At 43.1% G+C, this 13,880-nt stretch overlaps 1 long non-coding RNA gene across 1 annotated transcript in view; it reads left to right on the top strand.

Moving 5' to 3' along the window:
* The window catches only part of LOC113460848 (uncharacterized), a 167,067-nt gene that overhangs the window by 144,115 nt on the left and 9,072 nt on the right, over positions 1 to 13,880 (top strand). Inside the window, exons 6-9 of the long non-coding RNA XR_012579911.1 lie at positions 4,829 to 4,939; positions 6,014 to 6,090; positions 9,512 to 9,633; positions 9,728 to 9,837. This is a non-coding gene — a long non-coding RNA (uncharacterized LOC113460848). The remainder of the gene's footprint in view (positions 1 to 4,828; positions 4,940 to 6,013; positions 6,091 to 9,511; positions 9,634 to 9,727; positions 9,838 to 13,880) is intronic.

Genomic DNA, 13,880 nt, shown 5'->3' with positions numbered 1-13,880 from the left:
TTTTGAGCAGCACAAAAGACACTGTGGTCCTGTGGTGGGTCTGAAGAGACAGCCCAAGGAGAGATGTTTTCAGGTGTCCCATCCCAGTGGCAACTTCCCTGAAATGTGACTGAGTGATGGTGCAGACTGCCTCATCCACTCCAAAATTAATGAATGGTGAAGGAACACTGCAACCAGCAAAACAAATAGAGCACAGAAGGAAACCCAAGAAAACCTTAAATTTTGTTCAGTTTTTTTCCTCTTATTAATTGAACCATTCTTAGCACATAAATATGCATGTGCCCTTGCATTTAGAACTCATATTTATCTGTGGTTGTGACCATGGGTTTCCAAGAACACAGAAAAGCAACATGTACAATGGTACCAAACAATGTATGAGAAGCAACTCCCAAAAAAGAAGTCTCAGCACCAATATGGCCTAATTCCTTTGTTTCCTGTAAGAAATCTGTAAAAGTCAGTGATAGCTGGGAAGCTGATTGGATCTCATATGCCTTCAGGATAAACCTGAGGCCACTGATGACTTGATTGAATAGCCCCATCACTGTACATCAGTGGTATTTGGAGAATTTATTTTGCTTTTGCCTTTTAAGTCACTTAAGTGGCTTAAGCTGAGTTGTTTCTCTGATGCCCTCTGTAGACAGTGAGGAGCCTGAGAATCTTTGGAAAAGCTTCCAGCCCTGTCCTTCATTCTGGTTTTCTGCACATGCATCTAATGGCCTTATCCCCTGATAGAACAGATAGTTTGTGGATGAGCCTTGAAGTTATTTCCTGTTTAACTCTGGGAAACCTTTTGAGGGATAAGGAGATATGGAGAACACAAGAGTGAAGCTATTACATGTGTATATGTGATAATTTAAAAAATCCAGCTGTATAGTATATAAAATGTATTAAAAGTATATTAAAAGTGTAGAAAGTATATAAAGCAAAACTTCCTTCAGAAAGTTTAATGTTCCTTCTTCCCTTAATGAGAAGTGTCCACTTTGCCTTTTCTCTCAACTCTTCATTGAAAGCTCCCAAGCAAAAACCAGAAGCATGGCATTTCTCCTCATATGCACGAGAGCAGTGAGAGCCTCCCAGCCTGCTGAGAGAACCTAGGGTGCCTGGACTTGAGCCCTTACTTCAGCAGAAAAAAGGAGACCAAGGGGAGGTTGAGGAATCTTATGGAGGTTGAGGAATCTTATCTTATCTTTACTCCATGTCATGGAGTAAATAAGAACTCAGCACTTAATCTGCACAGTGCTAAACATAAGGGAAGTTTTCTGTAGTTCGCTGATGCATTCAGACTTTGAGGATGGGCAAAAATTTGGTCTAATAACCTTCAGAACAGAAGTATAGCAGCTATTTCAGGTTGAGACTATTACCCTGCTGTTGGTTTTGTATGGTGCAAACAAATAACCATGTCCTGAGAGAGGAACCATGGTATTTATTTTTGCTCTGAGAATCTTTAAACATGCGCTGTTTATTTATCTCTTAACCTGCAAGTGCATCTCTCCTTCCCAGCTAAAAATTTTCCATGTTACATTGTCATTTAGCACTTCCAACACTGTTGGTAATACAGGTAATATCTGTCTTCAACGGGATGAAAATTTGGTTTTACACCTCAGTCCCCTCTTAAATCTTTAATATTAACAAAATCAAAAAGTCTGTGCAGAATGCAAATGTATTTATGTTTTCTAAACATTCAAGATATCTCATGGCTACTTAAAAACCCAGCAGGAGAGCAAGAACCTTGTCAAGAAATAATAAAGCACCCATCTTGAATTAATTCTGATCTAATCAAATCTAATTTGATCTGATCTAATCTAATCTCATGTCTGTCCAAGCAGCAGGACTTTCTTATCTGCAGATGTGATGCCCACACAATGGATTGGGAAGTCACTCCCTGCTTTAGACATGGGGATTTTAATAGCTGGGCTAGTTAGTCCTCAAGTTGATCTGGTTTCATGGGATTATGCCATGGAAAGGGAGGCAGATTGCTCTAGCACTGGTATGAAGTGTTTTCATCATGTCCAGAAGCAGCAGGTGTGGTTCTTTTAGGTGATCTGCTCCTCTACAGAGAGTGAGAGTAATTTTGACAGTAACAGCTAGTCTGGTCTAAGGAAAATAGCAAGGGGAGGCAATTTGTGTTACTAGCTCAAATGATAGTTGGAAAAAAGGGATAAACTTTCAGAAACATCAAATTTTAAAAATTATTTCCTTTGAAGTCTATTATTTCCAGCTGTCTTAATTGCTGTAGTAAAAATCATTATTTACCCCTGGAGAGCTTTCCTTGCTGTTGTATTTTTCTGTGGTTTCTCAATTTCCTCATCTCTAAAGAGCTGACAAGTCCCTGAGAGATATGGCAAGTCACTTGGGGGACATGAGAGACCTGCAGGGACACCATCTTCATGCTGAAAGCGGGCAGGTTCTGGCTAAATACTGTGTGGACATCATGATGACTACCACACATATGCTGCAAAGCTGCAGGAGGCATCCAGAGGACCTGCATTTCCTACTCATCTTCCACTTTGCTATGGAAAAGCACAGAAAGGGGATTCTTTAGCCCAGATTTTACCTGACTCATAGCCAAGCATTTGTGTAAAGGCTCTGCTGAGCTGTTCTTTGTGAAGGCTGTTTGCTGACCCGAACCTGTGGAGTCCCGATCCTTCTGTGCAATAACGTAAGCGAGGATCTTCAGCACATGCTGCAGTCTGTGCAGACGCCTTGTCTGCGTCCATCTGAGTCAGAAAACAGCGGCAGGGAAAATCCCTGGGACGGGAACTCGGTCATCTGTGCTGCTACCTGGTCCAAGCAGGCAGCAGCCCTCCCAGCAGGTTGCAGGCAGTGCTTGGGAGCCAGCACGGGCCATTCCCAGGGACCAGACCGGAGGCAGCTTTTGGACAAGGAGAGCAGCCGGTAGCATAGACACAGGCCATACTGTGCTGGCTGCCCTCAGTGGCCAAAAGCAGTCCCTGGCAGGTTGAATTTAAAGCTGTATAGGTGCAGGTTTAATTTAAATCTGTACGGGTACAGCTTTAAAACTGAAATGTCTTTGGGTGGCAGTGGGATGGCAAATAGTGTCCTCGTGCCAAATATTGACGGGTGTTTAATATACACTTTGGGCACATGCTGTGACTGGGGAAGATTACCTACTGATGTTGTGTGAGTGCTCCTGATTCCTGCAGTGCTGTGGTGCGGGATGAGCACGACAGAGGAGAATCACAAGTGTAAAGTGCTTTAAAGATCACACTCCAGCAACTCTTACCAGAAAAATACTCTTGATTTGAAGTGTGATTTTTTTAAACAGCAGTTCTATTCTACCAAAAGCCTTTTGTGGATGCAGTTACACTAAGGAAAAAGTAAAAGCAATGACCAGTATAGCTTCTGTAGTTTGGAACTAAGGAAAAAGTAAAAGCAATGACCAGTACAGCTTCTTTAGTTTGCGGTGTCCCTGCGAGCTGCACTGTCAGAAGCCTAGTGCTGTAGGCAGAAGCAGTTCCTCGGGTGGAGGGCACAGCCAATGTTGCCTGGTCTTCTTTTCTTCTAGTGCAAATTTATCCACCCTTTGCGGCACTACTGAATTTTTGGTTATAGGCCATTTTTGCATCAAACCCCATGGGTAATTGTGAAGAGTTGTCTGTTCCCAAACTGGTGTCAATTCCAGTGACCCTTCCAGCCAGCAGCAGTGATGGGTATGGTCTGAGCACCTGGAGGTGTTGAGGACTGCCTCCTGCCTCTCCATACCTTATCTCATGACTATTGCCACTTGGCCCCTTGGTGCTATCCCTCTTCCCTGGTGGACAGGGTCAAATCCCTCACTAAGCCTATCCCAGGGGGTCAGTCACTCTGAGTTTGCATTGCAGCAAAATTACACTGCTTGATTTTTCACTCTAAACTCAGGAATAATAATTATTCTGAAATCAGCCTGGAGTGAAGACTGAAGTAAACCAAGTTTAGAATTCTTCCTAAAGAGAATTTAAGGCAGGCAGCTTAGAAGTCTCAATAAGATGCCTAACATTGAGTGGCCAAATCCCTCTTCTTCTCCAAGAAAATCCTGTGTGCTGTGGAAGAACTTCTGGAAATGCACTATATGTGGTATAAGAAAAGAAAAAGGCAGATCTGAAGTGACACAATGACTGACTGGTACCATATTCTATTCTGGATTGCATAGGGTTTACTGTGCAAGGATCATCCATCTGCACACATGTACATTCCCTTGTGCTTCTGATATTAGCAGCAGAAATTCACATGCACACACATATTTCTGGTACAAAGCAATGGGGTTTAAGAGGAAAACTTGTCTGTGAACAAATTGGGCAGTGTTTGGATTGCACATTAACAGTGCTGTAGGGCCATCAGTAGATAGGTGGTCCCAGGAAGAAAAACATCACATCCATTATATTTCCTGTTGTTGAAAGGAGGAACTGATACCCCAGTGCCAACACACCACTGCCCCAAGCTGGCAAATGTCTCTGGTGTGCAGGAGATAGGGCACAGCAGGGAACTGCAATGCTGGCTCTTAGTGGATTGCATGTCAGCCTCCTCTCAGTGGGCTCTGCAAGCCCATCAAGGGCACATATAGAAGAGAAGGATTTGCCACATACTGAGAGGTTGTAGGAGCAAAATGCAACTACATTAATGGTTTTTTACTCTGCAATAGAGGTGGTGTTTGAAGAGAGTCTCAGGAGCAAAGGGTAATGGGAACCATTACCTGTCCCATGTAAAGTATTCACCCTGCAGTGTAACAAAAGTTTTCAGAGAAGACTAGTTGAAGTGATTTGGGTAGAATTCTTTTCTTCTACATGCTCTCTGTACAAGAAATGAAAGACTGGTCTGTGTTTGCTTTCAGGTCAGGACTCCACTATACCAGCAGACTGGCAGATTCCCAACAGAAAGATACTCCCCACCTGGAGAACCTGCGATCTGAAAGTCAGACAAGAATCTCTGAACTGAGACACAGGTCTGTACAACAGCCAGAAACAATGGGGTGCTTCTGCTTGGTGCTCCCTCAACAGACCTAATGAAGAAGTATGGATTGGGAATCTTATTGTTGCTTTTTGATGTAGTTTTGTGGAAATGCATCTCAGCAAAGCACGGAGTTAAGAATGATAAGGGTGAGTGAAGGGAATTAATTAACCTGGTCGCACTTGTGTGGGATGCAAGGGTGGAATCTCAGTGATGAAAAGGTTACAAGCCCCAGGGTAGGTGATGACATGCCTGTTTTGGAGTGGTCTCAAAGATGGGCTGGGTTTGTTTCTAGCATTTAATGTGGCTTCAATGTATCCTTGAGCTGGGCGTGGTGAGGGACGATGAGTCTTGAATAAGAGCTATGGCCTTTGACATCCAGTCCTCGCCACAAAACCTGTCAATGAAGCAGCAAATTAGAGAAGGCAAAGCTACACCCTAGTCCAAAGAAGGCTGCTTGGCTGCAAGCAGGTCATGCAGAGAGCTGAAGGAGCTGCACAAGCCTCTGCGTGGCAGGGCTGCTGCTTGCTCTCACTTTTCCTGGCCATAAACACCTAAGGTCTGATTCTTCTGGCTCTGCAGTCTGCATAGTCATTAACGCTGCTTTGAAGAGCTGGGTTAGTGGGTGTAAAATGCTACCATTTAGTAAGGCATCATTTTAACACCACTTCACAGCACTGCAAAATGAGAATCTAGGCTATGGGGCAGAGGAAAACCTGAGCCCCAAGTATTCACTTCATTAGAGATACCTTGGCTGTGTGGATGGGAAATAACAAGGGTAATTCCATCTGCCCTGAAATTACACTGGCTGCCTGAGTTTGGTCTGATTTTAATAGAAGACCAGAGCAATAGAATATAAAAAGTATTAAATTAATATGCAGCGTTAGTGGATTTGGACCAAGGGCTTAATTTTGTTTCCTATTTTGCTGCTTTTAGAAAAGCAACACCTTTTCTACTGCATTTGAAATAATTTCTATAAATATATAATAGATGCACGGACAAACACATGTGTATATAGGTAGTGTAAATACTTATTTGGAGATGATACTATTCTCAATATGTTTTCCAGGGAAATTCTATTTGAAAAAAAATATTTTGGCCTTTTATGTGGAGTCTCACACTCTGCATGTGTCTTGCCTATGGAAGGTAAGTATTTAATTTTTTTCTTTCTTAGTTTAGTTTGGGTGCTTTTTTTTTTTTTTTTTTTAGATTTTCTTTGCCATAGGCCCTGAAAACAATAATAAAAAAAATACTGTGGCAGTTGCTTCCTTGTGGCTTGCCAAAGGGGTGTTAAGAAATTTTTCTGGTTGTTCTGTATGTGTGAGCTGCAAAGAGGTGATAAATTGCTGAAGGAAATTAAAGCAGAGTGTGGGGGGTTTTGTAGCTCAAGTTTTGTACTCTTCTGATTCAGGCAGTCTGGATTATAAACTGCTGGTTTTGTTAGAAATCAAAAGTTAAATTGTTCTAAACCCAGGGATGTTGCAAAGATAGATTAATAGATTAAAACATCATGCAGCCTCTGATGCTTCGTGTGCTTGGTTTAGTCAGGTGCTGGATAAAGAAACCACAGTACATCAGAGAGGAGTAGCTGAAGTGGTGGTTGTGATACTTTGGACAAGCAGTCATTTCTAATCCTGGCAATTCCCAGAGCAGGGCTCTGCCCTCGCCTTGCTGCCGTGGAGGCACCCAACCCACGTGCCCATCCCGTCAGATGCCAGCTCCTCCTGTGCCACTGCCTCACTGACAGCAAAGGAGGTTGGCTGTCAGCTCAAAATTTGTTTCTTGGATTCTTTCAGGGCCATTTAGCCACTGCTGCCTCTCAGTGAACGATGCTGTGAGTGGGGAAGTTGTGGCTGCCACTTGTGGCTGCTAGCTGGTCACAGCTCAGCTCTTTTGCTTTGCCCTACAATGGCCTGCACATGCCCACTCTTTGCAAAACAAAAATGTTTTTCATTTATGCATTCAGCTGTGGTGCTGGCATGAGTCCATGTGAAGAGGTTTTCTTTCCTTCCCTCCTTGCCCCAAGTTCAAGGTTGTTGCAGTTTTACCTTCTGCATCATCAGCTGAACACCAGTAATGCTGGCTCTTAGCTAGAGCTTTGGGTCCAAACATTTTGCAATGTTCCATGAAGGAAGGGAAGTTTTATGGACTCTGGTTGCAGATGGGAACACCAAGGCACGGGGCTGTGGCAGGCTGCTGCATTATTCAGCAGCAGGCAAGGAAGCCTGGCCAGGCTGGATGATGGCTCAGAGCAGCATGCGGCTTCACTGCTAGCCAGGACCTTCAGCCACAGCTACCCCATCTTGCCTTAAACCTGCCAGAACTTGCTTCAGCCCCAGCTCTGACACTGAGAGCTGCCCACAGCTCTGTGGGGCTGCACAGGCTGCTGCTGTCCTGCTCTGCTGCTCTGGCTGGCTCCTTGGCCGCAGCAGCGCTAGGCTGAGGCCGGTATTTGCAGCCGCACTTCACACACCATCCCCTTTCTGCAAGCTGATTTTCTCCTTCCTCAGAGGCTGTAACTAGGGAGCTGATGAGATGTGAGTCAGCATCTGCTGCCTGATTTTGGGGTGAGAGCAGAAAGGCAGGGGCAGTAACACCTACAACACCCAGTGTGCCTCAGATGTCTGTAATTCCCAGAGGTCCAGCTTACACGTGTTTTCTTAGACGAGCTGCAATGGTAAGGACCCAAGAGGAGAGTGGGATGTACCTGTTGAGATCAGCTGCAAGAAGTGATGCACAGGGCAGGGGCTTCCCAGGCTGATAGACTGGAGCTGCAGTGTTGATGTCCCAAGTCTGCCACTTCCTTGTGACACTGTCACCGCTTGAAAGAACCATACTTTTTGTTCATTTGTAAGGCTGTGAAAATGCATACGTGCACAAACACATATCTGGGATGAGGCTGAAGAGAGATATCAGTGCTCAGGTTCCTACAGATGTGTGTGAGGTTCAGGCACTGCCTTACTTGTGTGCAGCCTGACATGGTGTATGGCAGCACTGCCCACCAAATGCTGCTGAACAAGGGGTCTCAGCCACTTTGGGCAAGCTTCAGCACATGCAAAAGGATGTATTAGCTGGCTGCAGAGAGGGTGCATGAAAGAGGAAAGGGATGAGTCTGTCCTTTGTCTCTTGTATGCCTTGGCCCCATGAAACACCCCACAGTGCTGCTGCCTGCTGAGGAGTGGGCTGAAGGCGCTGGGTACCAGACTGTGATGTCCAGCAGGTCAGGAATTGCCCATACAGAGTTTAGGCTCCAATGCAGAAGTAGGAATTTCCTCCAGAGAAAAGGAGTTAAAGGAAGAGGATCTTCCTTTAACCTGTTTGTTCCAAATAAATATTGCCATTTGACAAAGAAAGGCAATCCTTAAGGCAAGCTTGCAAAGCCCTTCAAAGCAGCAATGGCAAAACACTTAAACTGAAAGCAACAGTATGTTGCTCTCAAATTGCATCCTTGGCATTCACTTCTGAGCTATGGAGCCCTGTAAAACTTCAGCTGCTTGGAGGGAACCTGGTGGGACAGGGTGGGGATTTCTGTGAGCACAGATGGTGGCATACTGCTGCACCTGCTGCACTAGCGCTGGACACAATCATGGACAGTTTTCAAGGGTCTGGGAAGACATGTCCAGCTGTGAAACATGATAAAAAGAGAAGTGGAAAAACATGATGATGTCCAACTGGATGGTGTGGGTTGTTCAGTGAGAGTTGTAAGTACATGTGTAACCAGTCTATTGGCAAGCCAGAGCTTACATCTTGCCCACAATGTGATTTATCTTACAGTTTCAAGCAGTAAACCAATATAACCAAAATGATGTTGTTCCTTCACAGAAAGAAGGAAGGGAAGCTTTGTTTTCTCAATAATGTGTCAGGAATATTGCCCTCTGCCCCTGCACAATGCAGTGTAAACTTGCTTGTAATTTGTGCTGGAGGGGGGAAGTCAGCTCTCTGTCTGTGTTTCATTGTAAACTTACACTTAAAATCCTTTCCTGGCATTGATCCCAGCTTTGATATGCATTAGTAAACATTCATGACACCGACGTTAATCCAGAGCGAGCTTATAGTCATTTGTTGTATTAGAGACCAAAAACCAGTCACGAGGCCATGATTTGATAGTGTTATCTCAACACCTTGTGTAGAGATGCAAGGCTGACTTGGTGACATATCATCCTTGACACATGACACATAGAGACCATGCTTCAATCAACACGCCGTGCCTCTGGGCAGTGTGGTGTTACAGCCTCTGCAGGGGAATGCCACTGCCTGGAAACAGCCTCTCCTGCAACTAGTGGTGATGGCAGGGCTGCAGAGACTGGCAAGCAAGAAACCCAGCCTGCTACTCGAAAATCAAATCCACCAAAATGTAACAAGTCTCTTGCATGTTAATGATGTTTGATTATTTGCAGACATGTCTAAGCAAGAACCTGCTTTTCTTATATTTACTTATTCTGCAGATAAATTCAGCAGTAATTATCTTAGTAGCTCAGTTGGCCCTAGATTTAGCCATAAATGCATCATAATTTGTATAATTTTATTTAAATCCTGCCCTAAATAATTCTGTTTATTTAAATTCTAGTCATCCTTGAGCATGGTGTGCCCATGTGATGCACCTGAAAATATAGGATGGTCATGAGCAATGGGTTGCAAATGGAGTTGCATCACCAGTGGGGAGATGTGGTGGCCAATAAAATTTTTCAGGTATGAAAAGAAAATAAAGTATTATCATTTGTTTAGAAATGTAGCTGGGATGTTTTTTTCTTAAACAGTAACAGTCTGGTTTTGCTGTGAGCAGGATCTGGCCTTAGCTGTCCATGGGCAAATAAACAGCAGGCTGCATCGCTGCCCTACACTCAGGTCTCTCTTCCAAGAGGGAGAAGAGGTTCTGACAAACCTTTCCTGGTGGTAAGTGCAACTGGTTGTGATGTGACAGCTGGCAGAAAATACAGGTGAGAGTGCTTCTTTACACAAACCAGAGTTCACACCCAAGCCCCTTCTCAATCCTGTGTTTTAGTGATGTGGATGTGCCTGCTGTATGAAGCAAGTGCTGACTTTTGGCTCTGCTAGTGGTAACGAAGGGTTACAGAAATGCTGAAACTCAAAAATACAAACATAAATACCAGGCCTCCAGCCCATCCACTGGGCATTTCTAATTGTCAGGTGAATGGATGAGAAGTGTTGTGATAAATGTCATGTATCTTTTGGGTTGTTACACAATGGTGATAAGGAAAAAGGCAAGACACAGAAAGGGGAAAGCTGAGGCTGCCTGTCTCTACTTGGGAAATAACAAGCCCTTCATTAAAAATGCCTTTTAAAATGTTATCTGGAATTTATAAGATGGCCGGGTTAGTCCTGAAAAGACTGAGTTTTGAAGCACCACTGGTGAATATTATGTTGCTGCCAGGGCTTTGCACACACTGACACTCAGGATCAGTGACAGACAGGCAAAAGCACAGGTAAAAGCTGGACAGATGAGAAAGTGCTCCCATGCTCAGCCTATGCCAGTTGCTGCTGTCAGAATGGCTTTCTGTCCTTGCAGGCAACTTGCAACTGGGCTTCAGTTCAGTGTTCCTGATGTTTAATTGCCAAAATGAAAACCATATATGTTTGTAAATACTGGATTACTCAGAATGCCATTGCCAAGGGGCCGAAATACTAACATAAGGTGAGACTGATAGCAGTTTAATTTTCCAGGTTGCACACTGTGGTGGCAAAGGCTTGCATACAATTCCCATCTCTCCTAATGCCTCCATATACAGACCTACAACAATAAACCTCCTAAATAGTCCCAGAGGGACTTGCAGGAGCTAATAAGTCAAGGATTTACAGTGCTATATTCAGGCAATAGAGTTTGCAGAAACAGCATTGATCCTGCTAGGAGAATTATATTAGGACTTTGATCCTATCTCATTACTTACTTTCATAAGAAAACTTGCATACATGATGTTATTTTTCTACCTTTATGGCTATTCTCATATGGCCATTTCAAGGGAGGCTCTTCTAATGTCTCCTTTAATGTCTCTTGCCAACTCAGGGTGGCAAAAATGACCCCATGGCATGTCATTAGCTCTGGCCATAGCTTGATGTGTGTGTGTGCAGGCTTTGATTAGGTAGAGACTGCTCAATGACAACAATTTTGCAAGCACTGTGTACATGACGTGGGAGTTACTGTGGGTTATTGCTGAAATTTGCGGTGTCATGGGTAGTATGTAGGCATTCTTCAAAGCCTCATGTACTCAGGAAAGTTTCAATGGTTTAACTTAAAACAAGTTTCACACTGGGGAAAACTGTACAATACTTGGTTTCAGTTTAAATGAGATTTATTTTAATGTCACCTCTTGGGGGAGAGCTATTTTTTCTTTTTGTACCAAAATAAGTGGAACTAAATGAAAGGTGTGTGCCTACAAGCAAGGTGCTGGATGCCCTGGCACAGGTGTTGAGGCCCTAGATTTACATAGAGACATTGTTTTTCTTGAAAGCCTGTCAGTCAGTGTGGTCAGAGAGGAGTGCCAGACACATCCAGACACATTCTAACATCACAGTGTGAAGGAATTGTCTTCCGGAGCCAGAGCTAAGGCCACTGAGAAAGGAAGAGCCAAGAACAGAGCAGTTCCCTTAGCTGCATCTAATTCTGAGGATGTGCAAAAGACATAGGTCAAAGTCTTTGGACAGTCTTTGGTCAAAGACTCTGACTGTCTATTTCCAGCTTGGGCACCTTAAATTAAACCTTCTCCTTTTTGTGTCCAAACTGTCTTCCTTTTGCATAGCTCTCAGCCTTGAAGCTTTGACTCAGCAATACAATATTGCCAGGCTGCTGCTGCTATGGCAAGAATGAACCACACTAAAAGGATGGACACATTTGTCAGGAAAGCCTCAAGTCCTTCCCACATAGGTGATGGTTTATTCCCATGTCCAGTATTGTCTTAGCTGTAGTTTCAACACTTCCCACTTAAGAAGATAAATTATTGGATGTGCAAAACATCACACAGTGGCTTAAGGACTTCCACCCATTCAGATGTTTGTCCCTCTAAACTTTGACCTTGTGTTCAAGCCAGTGTTTTTGTAATATATACTTTAAAAATATATGGGTTAGCATCTTGCATATTTATTAATATTTTGAGAGTCATTCTACAGCATACACAATAATTACTTTTCAGTGAGGTCCTAGACACATGAAAGATTGCAGAAAAAGCAACACTTTTCACTGATGACAAGTTTTAAAAAAATAAAGCTTACTTATTACTTGAAGGAGAGAAAAGGCCACGAAACAGGTATTTTTACTTGGGAAAAGAGAAAATTTTTAGCTTTTAAATGTGCAGAGACACTAAATCAACTATCACAAATGTGTGCTGGTGATGCAGCCAACAACACTTAATTATCAGTTCTACAGGAAAATTAGGTGAGAAAATTACTTGTCTTTTTATATTTATTTTATTTATAAAAGAATCCAAAGACAATGACAATTCTCCCACTAAGCATGTTAGACAAAGATGGCTGGTCCGTCCTTTTCTTCTTCCTTGATGATACAGATTGATAAATCCCTGCAGTATACACAATTTAATTTGTGTTTCTCATTTTCTAAGTTGGGGTTTTTTTCTGCAATGTTGAAGGAAGCTGTTGAGGAAGAGATGAAGGAGGCTTATCTTTTATAGGGACTTAGATTAGAAATATTTGAGATACAGAGACAAGAACCCTATTTGGTCTCATACGTTGCCTTTCTTTGCAATGTGTGTGCCATTATTTTTGTGTGTTGATATTATTTGCTTCTTTCTTCCTCATAGATAATTTGGTTCAGTAAACAACACCTAGGCATGAAGATAGTGGTCATAATCACATGGCTTGATGTGTCCTCTGACATCGCAGCCTGATTATTTCTCCCCAGTATAGGAGCAGAAATCAGTGGCCACAGCTGGAGGGAACAGGAGGGCAGAGCCATGGATGGAATTCCAGCAATACCACACATCTGTTTTGTGGCCAAACATTTTGTATCATGAAATCACAGCCCTATGGAGCATGGAAAAACAGGAGATGCTTAATATTTTCAGGACTAGTACTAAATTTTATTAATTATTTGATTTGGACTATGCCAACCCTGGAGCACACAAGAAAAGTTCCACGCTTTGAAGATGTCTTAATATGTGATTAACTTTGTGTTGCAGATCAGGCCTTAATTCCTTCATGCCTGGGTGTGTAGCAAAGCAGGAGTCTGCACAGATACAGAGTCTGTGTTTGGTCTATGATCAGTCCCATGTGGATGTCCCCTCTTCTCAGATGGATGGAGGTCATCTAAAACCCACTGAAAGCTTTTGTGCTAGCAAGACTGGCTTTCTCCCTGAGGAACTCTAGAGGACAGGATTTACTCTATTTTGTGATTAAAAAGGTGACTTAGATGGCAATGGAAGAATCATCTCAACCTGAAAAGGTACTGAGGCAGTTGGGGATGAATGATTCCATGGCTGTTTTTTTTCTCCCAACAGCAAAGTGGACCGAAGCAGCACTTTCTTCCCCTCTGGCTGCTTTGTCCTGCCCTGCAGCAGCTCCTAGTTATGACTGAGCATGTCTTTCATCACCCAGGAGTTCATTGCCTCTAAGAGTAATCTTTACCTTGCTTTTGCTTTGTTATTTTTAAGCTGAACTTGTTTCTCCATTCACAAGTGGATGCTTCTTTCCAAAGCCTTTTTTAGAGGCACTGAGTTGATTGTTGTTTTATTGCTGCATTCCATTTGTCTTCAGCTGGCAGATTTCTTCCACCTTGGACCTACTAACCATAAGAAAGGTAATTATGTATAGATCATGTATAGGTGATAAGCAAAGTCTGCTATTGTGTAAATTCCTTTTTACTGGAAAATCAGTAAGAAACTTGAAAATTCTGGCCATCTGTATCACTTTCTGAGATGCAGTAAGGCATAGCAAGGTAATCTGTAGATTAAAAAGCCAAGGAGTTGACT

Source organism: Zonotrichia albicollis, chromosome 1, assembly GCF_047830755.1.
Source record: "Zonotrichia albicollis isolate bZonAlb1 chromosome 1, bZonAlb1.hap1, whole genome shotgun sequence".
In the NCBI taxonomy this organism is placed as follows: domain Eukaryota; kingdom Metazoa; phylum Chordata; class Aves; order Passeriformes; family Passerellidae; genus Zonotrichia; species Zonotrichia albicollis.
Note: the sequence above shows the minus strand (reverse complement) of the source record. Positions and strands in the feature narration are given on the sequence as shown.